Genomic DNA, 20000 nt, shown 5'->3' on the forward strand with positions numbered 1-20000 from the left:
CATTTATCACTCCTGTGTTTTAAAAGATTCTTTAGAACAGCCAAAGCAAGTTTGGGGTGGGGGTGAGGGAATAGCAGGAAAAGAAAGGATAGTACTATTAGAAAATGACCGTATTAATAGTCTTTATAAAGGGAAAAAGAAATTGAAACCACAGCTTTGACATTTATTAGAAAAGCTCCTAGATCTGGTTGCAGTCCCCTGCTGGTGTTCTCTGTGTTGGATTCCTCCTGGCTGTGAAGTCAATGCTGTTCCTGGACTTGGTAGCTGGAACTTAAGCTTTTCCATCCACTGCCTGCTATTTACAAACCTTTCCGACTCCAGGGTTCTGGAGTTTCCAGGCTGAGAAGGAAACAAACTACTCAGTTGAAGCAGCAGTAACAGTCCCTGCCCTATTGACCCCAAACAGTAAGGCCTCATTGTTGCTGAATGACAGTCCCTAAACTTGGACTAATAAAATTCTTAACAGGCATGCGGCCTCGGCACCTGATGTGTAGCTTGGCCTTATCTACAGAGACAAACTCTGAATAACAGGGTGATGCAGGCACTATTCCCAACTACTGGCAGCAGCGAGGGAAGCACCCCTGCCTGCTGCTGCACCCTCTCCAGCAGCCGGGTTCCCTGGCTCTGGACACCAGCACCGAGTCCAAGTGCAGCCCTCACACTTGCTAGCTGGGTGGCCTTCATCAGATTGTTTTACTCCCGTGGGGTTCAGTTTCCAGATTTGCAAAATGAAGTTAATAGCAGTTTTTGCTTTCTATGAATGTTGCAAATCAACACACTCAAAGTCCTTGGAAGCCTATGTATATATTAAGAGCTTGAAAAATAGGAGCTGGTGTAAAATCATCTCACTTAAAAACTACACTGGGATAGTCTGCTAACCAGTTGTTTCTAAAAAATGTGTTCCCCGTCGTATTTGAGGAAAAGAGCCTTCATAACTTTGTTTAAGGAAGACACCATTTCTACCGTTAGGTGTTGAGCTAGTCATCAGCAGTTCATCTTTAAAATAAAGAGACTTTGGTGATTACACGACATAGTAGTGGTAAGTCGGTGCCTGGAGCATGGCGGGAACAGAGAGGGAGAAAGGCCACCGCAGCACACGGGTATCGCAGCCATCAGAGCGCTGCGCTAGGAGGATCCCAAGTTCAAGGCCAACCTGGACAACCGAGGGAGCGCCCGTCCCACATCAGAAACAAAAAGGGCTGGAGACGTTCAAAACCCGTAGCCGGCAGGATTCGAACCTGCGCGGGGAGACCCCAATGGATTTCAAGTCCATCGCCTTAACCACTCGGCCACGACTACCTGGCCGGCGGGACTTCCTGCTGGAGATTTTGAAGAAGTGAGCGCGCCCCTCGCAGCAGGAGATACTGATAAAGTTGTCACTGAATCTGTCGCCGATGATGTCTCAGGTGACCGAGAGCTCTTAGCTCTGACAAAAGAAACCCACGGCAAACAGCAAAAAGGTGACCTAGAAAGAGGGACAGGCGAAACTCGGAGAGTCCCGGGCAAGAGCGTGGATTCTCTTTGCTGCAGCAGGACACTCGCGGGTGCCCACGGGACGGGAGGCCGCCTGGGAGGCCTGAGAGGGAAGCGAGGCCCACCCCCGCGTTGGCTCCGGCGTGGCACGTGGAGGCAGGAGCCTCGCGACGACCGAGCCGCTGGCCTTGCCCTGCGCTGCCCAGGACCGACCGAGGGGACGTTCCGGGAGGGCCGCCCGGGGAAGCCGTCCTGCCCGCTGCTCCTCCCGGCCGCCAGGGGGAGCTGCGCCGGCCGCACAGAAGGGGGGGGGCTCCTGATCCATTCGTTTATCTTAAATCTACAATTTTTATTTTAATTTGCACAAGTGCTGACCCTTAACTGATTGGAAATCTTTTAAAAAGGAAAAAGAAGCCGGGTGTGGTGGTGACACCTGTGATCCCCGGGGCTGGGGAGGTGGGGACAGGAGGATTGCAAGCTCAAAGCCAGCCTCGGCGCTCACGAGACCCTGTCCCTCCGGGAAAAATACTCAGCAAGGCCGGGGGCGGGGCTCGGGGGTCGGCCGGGCCGGGGCGGGGCTCGGGGGTCGGCCGGGCCGGGGCGGGGCGGGGCGGGGCGGGGCTCGGGGGTCGGCCGGGCCGGGGCGGGGCGGGGCGGGGCGGGGCTGGGGGGTCGGCCGGGCCGGGGCGGGGCTCGGGGGTCGGCCGGGCCGGGGCGGGGCTCGGGGGTCGGCCGGGCCGGGGCGGGGCTCGGGGGTCGTCCAGGCCGGGGCGGGGCGGGGCTCGGGGGTCGGCCGGGCCGGGGCGGGGCTGGGGGGTCGGCCGGGCCGGGGCGGGGCGGGGCGGGGCTGGGGGTCGGCCGGGCCGGGGCGGGGCTCGGGGGTCGGCCGGGCCGGGGCGGGGCGGGGCTCGGGGGTCGGCCGGGCCGGGGCGGGGCTGGGGGGTCGGCCGGGCCGGGCCGGGGCGGGGCGGGGCTGGGGGTCGGCCGGGCCGGGGCGGGGCTCGGGGGTCGGCCGGGCCGGGGCGGGGCTCGGGGGTCGACCAGGCCGGGGCGGGGCTCGGGGGTCGGCCGGGCCGGGGCGGGGCTCGGGGGTCGGCCGGGCCGGGGCGGGGCTCGGGGGTCGACCAGGCCGGGGCGGGGCTCGGGGGTCGGCCGGGCCGGGGCGGGGCTCGGGGGTCGACCGGGCCGGGGCGGGGCTCGGGGATCGGCCGGGCCGGGGCGGGGCTCGGGGGTCGGCCGGGCCGGGGCGGGGCTCGGGGGTCGACGGGGCCGGGGCGGGGCTCGGGGGTCGGCCGGGCCGGGGCGGGGCTCGGGGGTCGGCCGGGCCGGGGCGGGGCTCGGGGGGACCAAAACAATAAACCAATAAATAAAAATAACAATTTGTTTCTTGATGCAATATTTGAAAGTCACTGGGATAAGGGACTAGGATATAATCTATGATATAATCTCTCTTTTGTTTTGGCAGTATTGGGGATATAAAATAGGGGTGCTTTATCTTAGAACTACGCCACCAAGTCCCCTGCACCCCACTTTACCTCCTGAGTAGCTGGGATTGCAGGAATGGGCCGCCATGCCCGGCTATGATATGCTTTCAAAATAGTGTCTTGGGCTGGGGTTGTGGCTCAGCGGTAGAGTGCTGGCCTAGCACATGGGAGGCCCTGGGCTGGATCCTTAGCACCTCATAAAAATAAACAAATGGAATAAATGTATTGTGTCCAACTACAACTAAAACATAAATATTAAAAAAATACCAGTATCTCATTAGAAATAGATTCACACAGGAAGTGCAGATGTTTCTAACTGCTCAAACTTTTTTTTTTTTTTTTTTTTTGGTACCAGGACTGAATTCAGGAGTGCTTAGACACTGAGTCACATCCCTAATCTTATTTATTTATTTATTTATAGACAGGTTCTCACTGAATTGTTTAGGGCCTTGCTAAATTGCTGAGGCTGGCTTTGGACCTGGGATCCTCCTTCCTCAGCCTTTCAAGCCACTGGGATTACAGGTGTGCAACGTTGTGTCTGGCTAACTACTCAGACTTTTGAAGAGGACTAATTCTTCTATGTGTGTGTGTGTGGGGGGGGGGGGGTATTGGAAATTGAATCCAGAGGCCTGCAACCACTAAGAATGTAGCCCTTTTAATCTTTATTTCTGAAATTTTTTATTTTGTTCTTTTTAGTTATACATGACAGTAGAATGTATTTTGATGTATCATATATACATGGAGTATACCTTCCCTTTTTCGTGGTTGTACATGACGTGGAGTTGCACTGGTCATGTATTCAGATATGAGTATAGAAAAGTTATGTCCGGTTCATTCTACTGTCTTTCCCATTCCCATTCTATTTCCCCTTCCCCTCACTCTGCTCTGTCCTATCCAGTGAACACCCCACTACTATTCATTGTGAGTCAGCATCTGCATATCAGAGAGAACATTTGGCCTTTGGTTTTGGGGGAGCTTATTTCACTCAGCATGATAGTCTCCAGTTCCATCCACTTACCGGTAAATGCTAGAATTTAATTCTTCTTTATGGCTGAGTAATATTCCATTGTGTATGTGTACCCCAAGCCTCCCTTTTAAGTAACACCTGCAGGTGCTGCCAAAACTCATATATCCAGTTTTCATTCTTATTTGAGCTTCTCAGCTTGTCTAGGCTGCTATTTTCCCATCCCCTCAGTGTCCCCTAACACCAGGGGAGGGGTGACTTTTAGACAGCATCCCATTACTATCAGCCACAGTCTCCAAGGGTAGATCAGCCCTGCTCTGTCCTGAGTCTGTAGCTGGGAGCACAGCACTTGGCAGAGCTCAAACTTCTCCTTCCTCACTCTGAGTGTGTGCTCTGAGCACAGTGTGGGTCTGCAGGCTATGCCACTGGTCTACAGACATGCCTCAAAATATGTCTCAATCGCAAAGGGAGCAGAGACGTGTACAAACAAGACAGAGTTCCGAGACCACGTTGAAGAAACTTAATAAATCATGTTCAAAATATTAGTCATATTTTCGTTTTTATTCCCAAGAAGAACAGTTTCTATTTACTTAGGAAGCTAGAACAGAGTTCTAAAATATCTTTATTATTTGTTTCCCTATTATTTAAGGCTTTAAATCAATATGCCATCATGTAGTATATTAATATGCAATTACATAATATAGCCGTACCAAGATGCAAAGGGCATCTCTTGGAGGACTGTTTGGCACATGGCCTCACAAGAAGCATAATAGTTTAACTATAATTTTAAAATGTGGGAAAAACCTATTAGGGTAGCTTTGTTACGTGAACATTAATGTATACATCGTCATTAACTAACGTCCATGCAGTATTCTGCTCTCTTTGGTTTTTCCCTTACTTCCTTTTCCTGTTCCAGGACCCTGTTCAGAATACATTCAGTCACAGGTCTCGGTAGGTTCTTTTGGCTGGGGCAGACTCTCAGACTTGCCTTGGTCTGGGTGATCTTGACAGTTTTGAAGGGTACAGTCAGGGGTTTTGAGATCTGCCGGTGTGATGCTGCAGGAAGTGGTTTTGAAGTCTGTATGTTCCTGCATAGGCATTTAACTCCTAAATCGAGAGTCTTCTTCCTACATACTTATTCATTCAATATTTTGTTTTACCATCAAGGAACCATCGATGGCTATTTTCTAGTTGGGGTGATTTCAACAGTATTCTAGGTACTTTTATTTTTTGCAGATTTTCTATCTTAGAGTTGCTTGGGCTGTTTCCGCTTTGGCCACCGAAGGCGTGTTCGACTGTTCCCGGAGGCTGCCGCCGTGGCCGAGGGCTGGTCCCGGGAACCGCTGGCGGTGGGGTGGCAGGGAGGCCTGGCGACTCGGGAAGCGCTGCTGCCCGGTCCCTCTGTCCTGACCTGGGGCGCCTTTGAGCAGCCCGGCTGGTGGGAGAGTCTCCCGTCGGCCCTGGGCGGGCGAGTGGGTCCGCGGGCGGCGCGTCTGACGACCAGCTCGACCTTCCGACGGCCCAGCTCGGCCTTCCGACGGCGGCCTTTCTCGGGCTTTGCCTGGCCCAGGCCTCCCCGAGGCGGAGCTGGGTACCGGGACACAAAAGGCTTCGCTCGGGGTCTCAACGCCCAGTTCCGGGGACTGTGTGGCACGCGGCCTCCAGGGACGTTCCCTCCAGGAGATGAAAGTCGCAGGCCGCGCGCCGCCGCAGGAGGAGCGTGCGCACCGACGGGGGGCGGGGCGGCGGCCCTGGGCAGCGCGGCCCGGTCCAGCAGAGCGCGGGGGCGGCCGAGGGGACCGGGCAGGCGGGCGCGCACGGCCCCAGGTGGTCCCCAGAGCCGGTCTGTTCCGGGTTTTGCACCGGGAGCCCCGCAGGGGGAGGGAGCGCCACTGCGGCTGGCGGCGGAACCGGGCGCGTCTCCAGACCCGGACCCGAGGAGGAAGGCGCCGTCAGCGCGGAGACAGGTGCCATCCGGCAGGAGCACGGCGGGTGTCGACGGGCGGTTCCATGGTGTAATGGTTAGCACTCTGGACTCTGAATCCAGCGATCCGAGTTCAAATCTCGGTGGAACCTGGCGTTGGTTTTCTTTTGGGGGACAATCGGCGGGAACCTGCGGCTCACAGGAGCCATAAGGGGGGCACAGGCTCTGCGTGGACCCCAAGACCAGACTACCTGCTTAGACCTTTCCTCCTACCTGGGAGAGGGCACAGCCTCCGCGTGGACCCCGAGCTCAGGGGACCTTTCCCCCTACCTGGGAGATGTTCTGCTGCTGAACAGTTTTGAATTGAAGAGCTTCCTTTGATTTCTTTATAAAACGTAGTGACTTCACTTCATGCAGGAGCGAAAGCATCTAAAAGGTGTGAGAGGGAAGAGTTTTTCATAGTTTTCCATTTATCTGTTTGCCTAGAGAGAGTGAGTCCTTTTACGAAGCCGGTTAGATATAAAACCCAGATTGATAGGTAGGTCACCCCTAATTCCTTGTGCAGCAAAATCACCACTGATTCCTTGTGTTACTGGACTTTGCAAATTCATGTCTGGTGTATCTAGTGAAGGAGCCTAGAAGAAAATAAAGGAAAAAGAGAAGCCATGTGATTGCAATTTGTGTTCCATTTCAACACCTACCATTTCTATCACTGTTGTCTACAATATAAAAAAAGGCAATATTTAGAGGGAAACTCACTTCGGTTTCTTTGAACTATACTTGAAGACCACCTATCAGCCCTGATTGCCATGACTAGTTTCTGTTTTCTACTACTTCTTTCCTAGGCCTGATATCGTTCCAAGGGTAACCTCTGAAGTTTTAGCTCTGTCATGTGAGCCACCAGCCACCTACAGCCATTACCATCTTGTAACCCTATGCATTCATTGGTGGAAGCCAAGTGCTGGAACAAGGGCTGGCTAACCCCTGGCCTGTGGATTTCATGTCATCTTTATAGATTCTTCTTTTAAAGTCAATGTCCTGACCCAAAGAGAGATGACACTGATTTTCTTGAGTATTAGGGAGAAATACAAGGCTCACCGATTGAGCGATCCCTCAGGCTACTTGAGAGAAAAGCTAGAATCCACCATTTTAACTACCTTTGCCGCCTCATTTCTATGAGAAATTTGGGTAAGGTTACATTTGCTGAGGCCCTTAAGTTATCAGAGGAGACTTTGTTCACTTTCTCATTCCTCAAGGAAAGAGCACTGTACATGAAACAGCATGAACTAGGGGCTGTTCTAATACTAATATTCAGTATTTTGAGCATTTGAATATTTTTCTTAGCCTTTTCCTCATTCTAAAATGAGGATGGTAGTACTTTACAGAACAATGCCATAGAAATGAGGTTATGCACATGCTATCGTAGTTATTCTACCTGGTAAATCACCATGCCAGGCTATTTCCTGTTTTTGTAAAACACCAACAACTAATGAAGTCAATCTAGAAATTAAAGGGAAATGATTAACCCCAAAAAACAAACTTAATTAGTTTGCTGAGGATCTTCATAGTGAAGAAATGTGACAAAATGCTGATGTGTCTTTTCATTATAATTTTTTTTGTGTGTGTGCCTTTATACTTGGGACAGTTTCAGGAAATCCCAGTGCCAGTGCATGAGACGTGGTCTCCAGGTAGTGCCATAACCAGACAGATCCAGGACTCACCCAGTTACAGGAATATAGGGTCAGAGTGTCTTTTGGACAGCTGCTTGATGGGAGGAACCCTGCACCCCAGGGATGGAGGAAGGAATTTTTGTGCCAAAGCCAACTGGAACCTCCTACATCAGCTGAAAAACAGTTCAGGCATGAGTGGCTGGCAAAACAGCAGCTGACTCTCAATCCCTTTGGTATCCCACAGGGTTTGGAAGGTGTGCTGGGGCCACTTGGTGGGCAAGGTGGCAGTTACAATTGACATGGCTGTGGTCATGTCATGCTGGATCTCTGTTACCACAAATAAGTGGCAGCAAGCCTCCTACCCATGGTGAGCACCATCCTCAGTAGCCATAGGCTAGGTGGAAGTTCTGTTAGACCACGACACAAGAAAAGACCACTTACTCCAGTTAAAATCAAATTAAAGCAAGCTTATGATTTCGATGGGCCTGGCTGCCTTCCCCATCAAAATCGTGGGACCCCAGGACAGCAGCAAAGCTTCCTTGCAGCCCAGCTGTATAGCCCCAAAAGTTACACAAAAGGGGGGTTACAGATAACAAGACTCTGAGGAGTATAACACACAAATATTAGTTTACATTTGTGCTGACCCCAACATCAGAATCTATGAAGGTCCTTAGAGCCTCAGAGAGGGTCTTTATCTGGCCAGGGAAGGCCAGGATTTATGAGGCGTCACTAAGGTTTAGGAAAGGGTTGTTATCTGGTCAGGGAAAACCGGGCACGGGTGAGTTCAAGGCACGGGCAGGCTTTCCAAGCAGCTTTACAACATCAGCGTATGGCCAGCTACACAGACATCCTAATGTTTTCACAGAAAACAGAAGTGAATCCTTCATAACTTGTGACCAGCTGGCTTCTGATCTAAAGAGAGGACTAGGCTAGGTCCTCAGTTCCAGCACATGGGGAACCCACCCTAGGTCAGGAGGATGAAGACCTGATCAGAGTGTGAAGAAACCAGTGCAGATCAAGTCCAGTGCCTGACCAGAACTCCACAGAGACCCTGGAGAGGATCAGTGTTGGCCGAATGGATCTGAAGTTTGTCCAACAGGCTCCTGCTAGGACTCCCAGAGGAGTTGATTGGCACTGCCTCCCGAAACCCTTTCACTTCTTGTTCTCTATCCTAGTCATTAGTGGTGTGCAATTTCAGTCGCTGGACTTACCCTTTTCTTGATTGTGGGTAACCCTCCTCTGTTGGAGTGCAGGTTTATTACCTCGTGAAGGATGACTGATTGCTGCATTGGTGAAGTGTCAGGAATCCCCAGGCAGGGCCCAGGCCACTGTCTCGCTGACGACTTCAGCTGCAGAGTCGGACAGACGCCCCCCACCCCCAGCCCTCCTCCCGGTGAGCACCCTGCTCCTCCTGGAAGGCTTTCCGCGCACCGGCTCGGAGCCGTCTCCGCTGGTTTGGGAATTTGAATCTAATGCCTCAAGCCCTGAATTTTACCCAGCTGAACTACAGAGGCCTCAGTCGTGTGGAAAGGAACTAAAAAGAGCCTGTGAAACGTCACACTCCAGACTTTATACACGTCTTTGCCCAGAGGTCGGGAGGCGCGGGAGGAGGGTGGGAGGGAGGACGTGGGTTTTGTGGGACCGTCGGAGATCCGACGGCGACTTCATCAGGCGGAGCCGGGAGCGGGTCGGCCGCAGGGCGTGAGTGGCTCGCGGTGGGGTTCGGGGTCCTGAGCCGCTCCTGGACGCCCTGCTCCGCCCTCTCCTTCTCTGGCCAGGAGTCCTCTGGTCATTCCCCTCCCAAGTCTCGGGGAAGTGCCGGAGTTCCCGGGGTCCTGCGGGAATCCGAGCGCGCAGGCCTGGAGCGCGGAGAAGAGCGCACGGAGAAGAGCGCGCGGACGGACGCGGGTCCCAGATGGCAGCCCCATCCTCCCGTCTCCCTCGCAGCAAAAGGGTCTGACGTTGTAGGCGTCTAAACAACGATTAAGTGGGAATTAAAAGGGGCAATAGTGACATCGCCCGCGGTCTGCTGAAGCCCGCGGAGAAGCGGTTCCTGGGGAAGGGTCGCGCCGCGGTGCAGACAGTGCCGGGCTCCGACGGCCCGGGGATGGAATTTTACCCATTGAAGCCGGGCGCTCCGTGGGCAGACCCAGGGCAGCTCTGGCCCCAGTGTCCGAGCGTTTCCCGGGGCCAGCCGACCCGAGCCCACCAAAACCGACCCCAGGAAGCTCCGTTTCGGGAAGGTCTCCTGTTTGGTCTCCTCCCGTCAGGCCACCAGAGTATGGGACCTTCCCAGTTCTGAGGCTGCCTTGCTGTCAACTTGCCCCAACAGGTGGCATTCGTCCTGCACCTGTGGACAGGCACCAGGTGGTGGGGAAATCCAGCCTTCGAGGAAGGCTGAATCCATGCAGTTACTTACCCCAGCGAGCAGTACGCTCCCCACGTAGTCGTGGCCGAGTGGTTAAGGCGATGGACTAGAAATCCATTGGGGTCTCCCCGCGCAGGTTCGAATCCTGCCGACTACGCAGTCCGTTGACTTGTTGGCTTGTTGGCTGGAGACACACCCAGTTTAAGGGTCTGGTTTTGTACCCCACTCGTGGGGTGGGTAGGTGCAACCATCCAGAGTTGTTAGGGCTGTTGGGAATCTTTCTCCCCTAGCCCAGTGCTGGCTCAGTTTATGGATAGAACACACCAGATCCCTTCAGTGTGTCTCTTCCCAAATGCAAAACCCTGGAGTTGCTACACCAGTTTGGGCACATCCTCATCGCAGCAGGATGAGCAAGGTTTGACTCTGGCTATCATCCCCTGTGTATGCTACTAATTTACTAATTACTTTATTAGAGGTTTTCCTTAAACTCTTTTACATTCTTGGCACCATCTACAAGTCTCAAAGTAGGTGACCGATTAATCCTTTATTTTTTTCCTTACATATCTTAAGAATCATTGGTTCTCTCCCCCCCCACCAGCTACTCTTACCAAAACACATACCATCATAAATAAATTCTACATAAATAAATTCAATGGAGAACCCACCCTGTAAGTGCAATTACAGTGAACCTAATGAAGAAAGGTTTCAGGATACTCATGGCCGAGAACTTGTGTGGCCTAGTATGACCCTCCCACTTGCTAGCTCTTTCCTCAAGCCGAAAGGGAGGATCTCACCAATGAAGGGCTTCTTAGAGGAGATCTCAGCAAGCCTGAAAAGGGAACTGAGGTGATAGTCTACACTCTGGTCTAAGCACGGACCACCCATTCTACTAGAGCCACACCATGTCTCCTTACAATGCACCAAATGTGAGCTGTGAGGACCCTCTGAGAGAGGAGAATCTCCAGGCCAGGCTGGAGGAAGCTCCAGGTGTAGGTGCACCTTTGGTCTCCCAGTTTACAAGATGGAGATGAGTTATTTGTACAGGCATATTTCAAAGGTGGTGTTGTTTTATCATCTGCATATTTAATTACAGCTTAATGATGGTGATGCTTCCCGATTCCATTCAGGTGTTGTGACATAAAGACAATTCTTCAATACAAAGGCCTGTCAGTCTGGCTTCCATGGTCTCCAACAGCATTTGTGAATCCCCTGACTCAGTGTCCACAATTGTCAGTTTTGCACCAGGGACATTTCTCTGTGAGAGGGTGAATAAATTTTACTTTATCTACCATAAGAAGTTGAGCCAAAAAGTAAATTAAGAAGCTGTTTCTTAATAGCTTTCTGACCATTGATTGGGAAGAAGAATTTACTAGTTCCCTTTTATGGTTTTGAGAAAGACATAAAATAACCATGAAAAGATATTTGGGTTCCAAACAGATTTCTTCTAACTCTATTTTTTTTAACCATTCATTACACATTTTTTTGGAAATGTTTACACAAGTACGGGGAAACTAAAATTTTGAGACAGTGGATGTTATTAGATTATCATCAGTTTTATCATTATAAAAGACACATGGAAATTATTTTCATGATGAAAGATTTCAGAACTTCAGTGGAATGGGCAGCTTCACAGGATGCCATTTCAACAGTGAGTTGTTTCAGTCTACATACTTTTCAAGAATGTCTCCATCTCTAAATAAGAAATAATCCTTGTCATCTACAACTACTTTGGTGCCTCCATCCTCTTGGGAGAAGAACTTTATCTCCAACTTTCACACTAACTGGCTGAATCTCTCCACCCTTTCCTTTAGAGCCTGATCCCACAGCTACTACTGTTGCTTTTGATACTTTTCCTGGAAGCATAATGCCTCCTTTGGTTACAGTTTTGGCTGCACTCCTTTCGACCAATACTCGGTCAAAAAGTGGAAGAAACTTTCTAAATGCTTGTCCGGCCATGACTCGCCGCAGAGACCCGCAGTCCAGCCCTAGTCATCTAACTCTTTAAATAGGTTTGTCTCACACAAGCCCAATTCAGCTCCACCCCCCCCCAAAAAAAAAAAAAAAAAAAAAAAAAAAAAACTATGCCAGGAAGGAAGCCTTTCCTGGGGAGGGCTGTGCCCACTCCTGGGTCTGTGTCTGTCTCTGCTGTTTGAGGACTGAACAGGCACGTGTCTACCTACAGCAGACTGCTCCAAGGCTTTCCTGAGGCACACTGCTGACAGGATGGCCAACTTGTCCTTTGCTTTTCCTTTCCTATTTCCATCTTCTGAGAACAAACAGGAATCCCTTCAAGGATCTAGATGTACAAGTTGCTTCTGTATATTGAAAAACACTTTTTTTCCCCACTCAACACCTTCAAGTCTTATTTACCTAAAGTTACAGATTTCAATGTTATTTGTGCCTTTCCCTTTGCCGCTGCCTTTCTGCTCTCAGTGATGCTCTGTTTCTTCAGACTCTCCACGTTTTGCTACATTTATTTGCAGGTTTATAGAGTATCTCTCCTAGTGGACACTAGAGCCCGAGGCAGGGGAAATGCTCTGTGCCTTGCTTAACACTGCCCCAGCACTCCAGCGCATGGGTCAGTCCATTCAGAGTGAGTTTTTTGACATCATGAACTGTAGGAAAGAGATTAACCAAATTAGTCCCACTCTGTAATGGTTAGCACCATGGGCTCTGGATCCAGTGAGTTCAAATAACTTGTTTCTTTCTCAGCTTTATTGCCTGTTTTCATTTAGTTCTGGTTTTTGTCTACCTAAACCATACTAGCAAACTTCATCCCAGACATTTATAAACGACTGTGAAAGGATTCAGGCATCTACATACTACATGATAAGGAAGGGAAAAAAGGGTCAAAAGTAAATACTTTTGGGGCTGGGGTTGTGGCTCAGTGGTGGACTGCTCATCTAGTATGAATGAGACACTAGGTTTGATCCTCAGCACCACATAAAAAATAAAATAAAGATGTAGCATCCACATAAAAATTAAAAAATAAAAGGATGACAATATTCCTCAAATTTAACTTTAAATTTAACGTAAAATGATCATAATTTCAGCAAATTTTTGGTAGAAGTTATCAAGTTGTTTAAGAAAATTATTTGGAATTTCAAGAAACCCAGAATAGCAAGAACAACTAAAAAGAAGGAAAAAAACTAAGAAGACTCACACTTCCAAATCTCAAAATTAATGTCAAAGCAATAGTCAAGAACACATGGCACTAGGAGAAGGATGAACATGTACCTTCATGGAAGAGAGTTGAGAGTTCAGAGATCAAGCCATGAGTCTATGGTGCGCCGAGTTTTGACAAGGTTCCAAGATCCCTGTGGCAGAAAGAATAAACTCTTCAACAAGTTGACAAAATTGAGTAACCACTAGTTAACAAAGAAATTGGCCTTACCTAACACCTTTTACAAAAACTAATTCAGAATGGTCAGGCAGTAAATGTGATAGCTAATATTAATAAACATAGGGTACATCTTCATGACCTAAGACTTGGTAGCCTTGTTGGAGTTAACACCCAAAGCACAAGAAACAGAAGAGAATACATAAAGTTGACTTCATCAAAATTCAACTTTCGTGTTTTAAAAGACACTATCAAGAAAGTGATGGCCCTAAGAATGGAAGAAAACGTGTGAAAATCATCCATCTGACAAGGGTCTGGCGTCTACAATATACAAAGAGCTCTTACAACTCGACGATAAAAGATAAATAACAGGCTAAAAATGGGCCGGGCTCGCGAGGTTTCATTGGGACACCCTACAGAGAACCTCATGTAGTCGTGGCCGAGTGGTTAAGGCGATGGACTAGAAATCCATTGGGGTCTCCCCGCGCAGGTTCGAATCCTGCCGACTACGAGTTTGGAGTTTTGGAATCCATGAAACCCTGGCCTTGCCAAGCAGAGTAGGAGCGTGTGTCAAGGACTGGTCAGGTGCCAACACCGCAGCAAAAGGCAGCGGTCTGATCTCTCACTAGAGATATTCCACTTCACTGAAACCCTGGGGACACCACAGTGTCTTTGTATCTTCCAGAGTTATGTGTGTGTGAATAAAATTCATGACTTTTGACAAAAAAAAGAAAAAAAAAATCAGAGGAGGAAGTTTTACGTGGAGCAGTGACAACTGGACATCCACCCCAACATGGACTCTACAGTCAGAAGTCCTCGGAGCTGATACCAAGAGCGCATTGACAGGAGAGGTTGGAAAAGTGGACAGCATCGAGGTTTACCTCCTTCACTCCTAAAGCTCCTGGTGACACGCTGAGGGAACCCAGCCCGACGGGGGGACACTGTCCGCAGCCCACCCCGTCTGACAGAGGACAGAAAGGACAGAGTTCCCAGAGCTTGACCGACAGACCAGCGTCCAGGCGCAAGACGACAGGAGACGCAGATCCGCTGGCGAGCACCAGGAGGTGGCACACAGGCCCAGCGCCGTGTCCGACCTCGTCCGCCCACGGGGACACTCGGGTCCCCACGCCCGACAGCGCCGTGCCCCCGCAGAGCGGCCGGACAGAAGCGCCCCACGCCCCGGGAGCACGTCAAAGAGCGCAGCTGCCGCCCGGAGGCACCTTCCCAGCGCGAAGCGACCGTGCGGCCCGACGACTGCTCTCTCGGTCACTTGTCCTGGGGACATGGAAACCCGTGTCTCCACCGGACTCTGTGCGTGGCGTTTCCACAGCAGCTTTGCCCTCAGGCCTCGCCGTCGGAAGAGCCCAGAGGGAAGGGTTGTTCAGTGACAGCCTGAAGGTCACCCTCTGGGACAGCCGTGCCACCGACTGTCGCTCGGCTTGGAGGGGATGGGCCACCGGCACAGGCGACGCTGGGTGCGTCACGGGAATCGGGAGAAGCCGGGACACGGTCCGTCTTTAGGGCTCCGTCTAAATCGCTTTCTGGGGACGTCGAGGCCCGCAGCGGAGCGGCCCCTGCTCTCCGGGTCGGGGACGGCGGAGGAGGAGCGCGGGACGGCACCGGGCACGGGGCGGAGGGGTCCAGGAGGGCCGGCCGGACGGACCGACGGCGGACGGCCTCTAAAGGGCTTCCCGCGACCGGTGAACCACGAGGGGGCCTCGCGTGTCCTGCAGACAGCATTTCCGACCTCAGTCGACTGACGGGCAACTCGGTGAAGGACTGGGGACTCAGGTAGTCAGGCGAGAATGGCGTGGTGGCGGGCTGGGAGGGACCGCGCGGAGCTGGGAGGGGCGCGAACGCCGGCAGGAAGCCGCCGAAAGAAGTGGCGAAGCGTTGGACCACGGAGGGATGATGAGGAGAACTCCTGCCCGAGGTCCCCGCCAGCAGAGTGGCGCAGCGGAAGCGTGCTGGGCCCATAACCCAGAGGTCGATGGATCGAAACCATCCTCTGCTAGATACCTTTTAACTCTCCGTTTCTCCTCCTCCCTGGGCGGCTGGCTGGTACCGGAAGAACGCGAGCTAAATCAAGGAGTGGCCTTCACTGTCCCACCAAGGGCAAAGGAGATGCAGGAGGGAGGAACCATCCTAGGCTGTCGACCTGAAGGGCTGTGGGGAGAAGCAAAGGGCCTTTACAGGACTGAAGAATCACGAATGCAGGATTTGGAACGACCCAGCTAGATTCCAGTGGATTCCACGGCCATGGGGCAGAGATAATTTTGCTGCATTGCAGATTACTGATACTATGAAAGGAGATATTCCCAAATCTGCGACTCTCTGTGGCTGCTTGGTAAAAACTTGAGCTGGGTGATTTAATGAACAGTGGCCACTGGTTTAGCAGAGGAAAATGCCACAGTCTCCCACACCTCATAGGAGGTCCTTCACATCTCCTTAGAACAACTTGGTCCATTTACATCTTGGAGAATGACAGTAGAAAGAATTCCTGACAAGTGGGATTTTAAAAAGCTGGCATCAAACAAGGGAGTGGAATCATTCCTACCAGTAGTTTCAAGGAGGGGGGCATTTAAAGATCACTTATGACCTTAGCTTAAGCTCACAGTAAACTTTAATTCCATCCAACACACTTATGGTGACCACCTTCTAGATAGGACAGGCTCTGGTCCCTTATATATTACCAATATATAAATATGTACAAGCTAGCAAATTGAGTAAGCATTATACTGCATCTTACATAAATACAGACCAAGAGTATGCACAGAAGAAGTAATTTATGCAGTAGGAATTTAAAAGCCAAAGCTTGCAAAAAGTGGAAATACAATTTTCTATCCTTCAGTTTTGAACTGCCCCTCAGACTCAGTTAATGGCCTGTGGCTGATCACTTCTTGACTAGTTTTGAGCTGTTCTAAGAGAGAATGCAATTTAGAAAGGGAAGGATATTGAGATGAAAAAGAATTCGGATTGAAACTGTCAGCTGATTTAGGTTATAATTGTGGACCAAATGTACTAGGAGCTCTGAGAAGCTATTCTTTCTACAAAGAGTTTTATCTATCTATTTGTTTGTTTGTTTGTTTGTTTATCTATTTATTCATTTTTGTGGTAGGCAAAGTGTGGTGTGATTGCTGCAGAAACAAAAGTGAACAAAGAGCACAGTCCCAGTTCTTTTGTATATTAGTGCCCATTAGGAATATTCTGCAAAAGTAAATAAGCCCGCTCAGGGAGAGTTTGGAGAAGTGGCTTGTGGTCAGCAGCGCAGGAGCACTAAGAGGGTGGAATGCACACTAAAAATGAAAACTTCAGTTTCCAGGTGGATGAACTGGAGAGGCTGACTGGAAGAAAATGTGGGTCCATCACCTCCCACCTACAGAATCCATGCAAGGGCAGCTTGTGGACCCTTTCATTAGAGGAAAGCAATAATAGGAAAGAAAGGATGAAGATCAAGTCTGGCAATGGAATTAGGGGCATGGCTTCTCTAAGTAAGCATGTGTTGGCTTTGGTCTATGAGCCTAAAGTATATCTGGACCCTGCCAGGCAGCACACATGCCCACAAAAAAGCTTCCCAGGGTGCAATGGGGGTATATGCAGCCTTGTCACTAGGACACAGATGCTTGGCCCAATATAGAACAACTGCTAACAGTTAAGAAGTACTTCTTGCCTACATATTTTTATGCATTTTCTCAACAACAAAAAGCAGTTGGAAATTCTCCCTTCTGCTTCAAGGTCATGAATTAGGTAAGAGATTCCCAACTTTTGTAGAGTTTGCCCTTTTCAAATCAATATCATATATAGATAGATATGATATTTGAAAAATATATTTTTTTTCACAAAAAGATACCCATGACACAAAACGTACAATTGAAAAAGTTATTTTTAAGGAGTTCACAAAAACTGTGGCAGATAGGGGCTGCAGTGGGGGGAGGGAGAGGGAAAGGTGGCTGGCAGGAGATGGCTGCCTTCTGAATGCTCTTCCATGTTGAATAATCTGATTTAACTAGTAGGTTTAAAATCACCAAAATGACTTTAGGCATGAAGCTGCTTTCGAAATAGCAGTACCGCCTTTGACTCATTAATGGCGGCCTCGTAATCAGGAGGCGTCAAGTGTCCTCACCTCTGCTGAAGATGCAGTGGAACCAGCTCCTCCAGTTTCTCTCCTTAGGGCTCATGGGGTGCACTTTCCCCACAGTGCACTTTGGAGACCCTAGAATGAAACTCCTGTAGGTCTGGCAGAAGAGAAGGAAGCCCAGGTGTTTGGAGGGTGGTTGGAATCTCTACTTGGTTCCTTCTCAAAGCTTGCTGGGAGACCTCTGAGAAAAGGTCCTCCGTGTATGACCCTTTCCCTTCCTGGCAGAATGCAGACAGAAGCAAGCTCTTAACTCCAAGTATTATGAGCCTGGCTGTGTCAATCACCTGGGGCCTCCTGCACCTAGACCAGGGCTGGTTCTATTCCAGTGAGTTACAGTCTCATCTGGAGTTTGTCCTTTTCTGACCACGACCATCCTGGACCCCAGGACAGAACCACTTGGTGTGGGGACGTGGGTTGGGTCTTTCTTATCGAATTACAAAAAAATTGCTTCGCTTTTTTTTTTTTTTTTTAACCTGTGTAGTATATAGCCTTTAATGCCCAATTTAGATTGGCGTCTGGGCGATAGTAGCTGAGTCTTGCTTTCTTGTGTTTGATACTGGGTTTTCCGGAATTCCCTTTTCTGCGTGGATGAGTAAGTACTGCAGGAATGGGGAATGGGTCAGAGAGCGGTTCTGCAGAGACTGTCTTGTTTGTCTAGGAAAGGATGCCTTTCAAATGGGGTGACTGCAGGTAGCAAGAAAGCATCATTGCCAATACCTGGGCTTTCCTTGGAGGCTAGGGGAGAGGGTGAGAAAGTATTGCGAAAAGTAATTATGGTCCAAATACTTTACACATGCACACACGCCAAAAAAAAATTTTTTTTTTATTGGTCGTTCATAACATTACATAGTTCTTAATACATCATATTACACAGTTTGATTCACGTGGATTATGAACTCCCCCTTTTACCCCATATACAAATTGCTGTATCATCAGTTTCCCTTCCATTGCTTGACATATTGCCTTTCTAGTGTCTGATGTATTCTGCTGTCTGTCCTATTCTCTACTATCCCCCCTCCCCTCCCCTCCCCTCCCCTCCCCTCCCCTCCCCTTTTCTTTCTCTACCCCTTCTACTGTAAATCATTTCTTCCATTTGTATTATCTTGTCTTGCCCCTCCTTTCCTCTTATATGACATTTTGTATAACCCTGAGGATCGCCTTCCATTTCCATGCAATTTCCCTTCTCACTCCCTTTCCCTCCCACCTCTCATCCCTGTTTAATGTAAATCTTCTTCTCAAGCTCTTCGTCCCTACCCTGTCTTTGTTTACTCCCCTTATATCAAAGGAGTCATTTGGTATTTGTTTTTTAAAGATTGACTAGCTTCACTTATCATAATCTGCTCTAATGCCATCCATTTCCCTCCAGCCAAAAAAAATTTTTAAAAAATAAATAAATGAATAAAAAGCAAACAACAAAAAACAAAAAAGCAGGTTAGGGAAGCCCAATGTGTTCTATATCCGTTGTTATTTCTTATGGGTTACAGGAAGGTGGGGAAAGTTTGAGAAGAAGCTGATAGAAAACCAGGCGACTATCTTGTGGGGGAGACTATTAACATAATTATCCTCTCTCGTTCCTACAGGGAAGTAAGAGGGAACGTAGTCGGCAGGATTCGAACCTGCGCGGGGAGACCCCAATGGATTTCTAGTCCATCGCCTTAACCACTCGGCCACGACTACCTGGAACTCACCTCGCTCGTGGTGATAGATAGCTGTGCCAAGCTTTAGCTCTGCCAAAGAACACATCTACCAGTAGTAACTCGTTTGCTGTCAATGTTTCTTACCGTTGGGCATCACTAGATAAATACGTTGCAGCAAGTTGACAAGGAACACTTCACCTTACAGGTGGGAAGGTCCTTATCCTGATTGGCGCCAGTTAGATGAATGCCACACTGTTTTGGCGAGTTGACAAGCAATGCCAACGTCAGTACCGGGAAGGTTCCTTTTCCTGGTGTCCTGACAGGAGGAGACCAAGCAGAAGGCCTTCCCAGAAACCAGGTTTCCTGTGGTCGCTTCTGGTGGGGATCGTGAGTCACGCCCAGCACCTGGAAACGCTCTGACGCTGGTGAAAGAGGTGCACTTCTGTCTGCGGACGGGAGCGCATTGGTTGAGTGGTTTCTGGAGCTCCCAGAGGATGAACAGAAACACTAACCGCAGCCTAGGCCAACAGTGCCTGAGCGACACACCAGCCCCTAAATTTTAAACTGTGCATGTGTGTGATCATTGATAGTCTTTTGGAAAATTGACAGCCATTTGAGTTAAAGGACATACTATTTTATTTTAAAACTTTCTCTCTTTTTTCTACACATATATGCAGGAGTAAACATGAAGCAGATGCAAGCTCCCAAACATTAAAAAAATCGAAAACCTGTATTTAAAGACTATTGTCTATTTCAGCGTTCTTTCAAAGTGATTTTCGAAAGTTACAGTTAAAGTCAACAGGCAAGTGTGTATGTGAGGGGGAGTCTATTAATTATAAAAAATGTCTAACTAGCATTGATTATTTGAGAAACAAGTTTAAGGTGAATGAACTCACTGTGCAGTATGTTGAACAAGACAGTTGATCAGTCCAAGGGCAACCAGATGCAAATGTCCTGAGCAACAATCAGTAAATAACCAGCTAACCAGTTGCTAATTCATCT

At 49.6% G+C, this 20000-nt stretch overlaps 6 non-coding genes and 1 pseudogene across 6 annotated transcripts; 4 read left to right on the forward strand and 3 right to left on the reverse strand.

Annotated features, from left to right (window-relative positions):
• Window positions 1–1217: 1217 nt before the first annotated feature.
• Trnas-uga (transfer RNA serine (anticodon UGA)) lies at window positions 1218–1299 on the reverse strand. The gene has a single exon. It is a non-coding gene; the product is annotated as a tRNA-Ser (tRNA).
• Window positions 1300–5925: 4626 nt separating this feature from the next.
• Trnaq-cug (transfer RNA glutamine (anticodon CUG)) lies at window positions 5926–5997 on the forward strand. The gene has a single exon. It is a non-coding gene; the product is annotated as a tRNA-Gln (tRNA).
• Window positions 5998–9958: 3961 nt separating this feature from the next.
• Trnas-aga (transfer RNA serine (anticodon AGA)) lies at window positions 9959–10040 on the forward strand. Its single transcript has one exon. It is a non-coding gene; the product is annotated as a tRNA-Ser (tRNA).
• A 1501-nt stretch (window positions 10041–11541) lies between these two features.
• On the reverse strand, window positions 11542–11839 carry LOC113201057 (10 kDa heat shock protein, mitochondrial pseudogene; annotated as a pseudogene).
• Window positions 11840–13652: 1813 nt separating this feature from the next.
• On the forward strand, window positions 13653–13734 carry Trnas-aga (transfer RNA serine (anticodon AGA)). Its single transcript has one exon. It is a non-coding gene; the product is annotated as a tRNA-Ser (tRNA).
• Window positions 13735–15165: 1431 nt separating this feature from the next.
• Window positions 15166–15237, forward strand: Trnam-cau (transfer RNA methionine (anticodon CAU)). Its single transcript has one exon. It is a non-coding gene; the product is annotated as a tRNA-Met (tRNA).
• Window positions 15238–18956: 3719 nt separating this feature from the next.
• Trnas-aga (transfer RNA serine (anticodon AGA)) lies at window positions 18957–19038 on the reverse strand. The gene has a single exon. It is a non-coding gene; the product is annotated as a tRNA-Ser (tRNA).
• Between the last annotated feature and the right edge of the window lie 962 nt (window positions 19039–20000).

This window comes from Urocitellus parryii, chromosome 8, assembly GCF_045843805.1.
Source record: "Urocitellus parryii isolate mUroPar1 chromosome 8, mUroPar1.hap1, whole genome shotgun sequence".
Lineage (NCBI taxonomy): Eukaryota > Metazoa > Chordata > Mammalia > Rodentia > Sciuridae > Urocitellus > Urocitellus parryii.